At 44.9% G+C, this 1195-nt stretch overlaps 1 non-coding gene across 1 annotated transcript; it reads left to right on the plus strand.

The window, feature by feature from the left end:
• Positions 1–341: 341 nt before the first annotated feature.
• LOC118150805 (small nucleolar RNA SNORA57) lies at positions 342–441 on the plus strand. The gene has a single exon (XR_004738939.1). It is a non-coding gene; the product is annotated as a small nucleolar RNA SNORA57 (small nucleolar RNA).
• The last annotated feature ends 754 nt before the right edge of the window (positions 442–1195 follow it).

Genomic DNA, 1195 nt, shown 5'->3' on the forward strand with positions numbered 1-1195 from the left:
CAAAACTGGAGTAATCACATTATTTTACTTCAAATTATACTTCAGCATCATACTGACATAAAAACTGACACGTGAATCAATGGAACAGAATACAGAACCCAGAAACAAATCCATACATCTACAATTAACTTATTTTCAGCAAAGGTGCCATAAACATGCAATGGAGAAACGACAGTCTCTTCAATAAATGTTGCTGGGAAAACTGTATATTCATATGCAGAAGAATAAAATTTGATCGCTATGTCTCACCATATGCAAAAATCAAAAAGATAAAAATGGATTAAAGACTTAAATCTAAGACCTAAACCTATAAAACTACTAAAAGAAAACACTGGGGCTACCCTCCTTTTCTTTGCAGGGACTGGGCTTGTGGTCCCACTCCCCGTAATGTACAGAGGAGTAATGTACAGCTTTGGTGGGGTAGCCTGGGAGCTGACAGAGGCTCCCTAGTGTGGAGAAAAGGTAAGTGAGAGATCCCTATTAGTCCACATTCTCACCACTGACTTCTGTGATCACAGCCATGGGACAGCCCAGTGACCCTTGCGGGCCCTGAGACTAGCATAGGGAGTTGCATGGAGATTGTCCAATGGCATTGTTCACAAAAGAGAGCTCATGCTTGGTCTCACACTTGGTACCTAGTCCTAAGCAACTGCAGCAAAAAGCCATTTTGAGAGCCCAGTCCCCACCAAACTGCATCCTGCCCTGAGGTCCAGAGCCCCTGCATCTCCACGTCCCTGGAGCCCCACTGACATACTCCTGTGTCCACCCAGCAATGGCATGAAACTGATTGGACCAAGCAGAGTGGCAGGGTCCTCAGAATTTTAGAACTGGGTCCACTAACCCCTGTGCTGTAGGTCTGTGGCCTGTTAGGAACAGGACCACACAGCAGGAGGCGAGCAGCAGGTGAGCAAGTGAAGCATCATCTGTACAGCCACTCCACATCCCTTGCATTATTGTCTGAACTCCACCTCCTGTCAGATCAGTGGCTGCATTAGATGCTCATAGGAGCATGAACCCTATTGTGAATTGCACATGTGAGAGATCTAGGCTGCATTCTTTTTATGAGAATATAATGCCTGATGATCTGTTACTGTCTCTCATCACCCCTAGATGGGATTATCTATTTGCAGGAAAACAAGCTCAGGGCTCCCACTGATTCTACACTATGGTGAGTTGTCTAACTATTTCATTATAT

The sequence above is a fragment of the Callithrix jacchus genome, chromosome X, assembly GCF_049354715.1.
Source record: "Callithrix jacchus isolate 240 chromosome X, calJac240_pri, whole genome shotgun sequence".
NCBI lineage: Eukaryota > Metazoa > Chordata > Mammalia > Primates > Cebidae > Callithrix > Callithrix jacchus.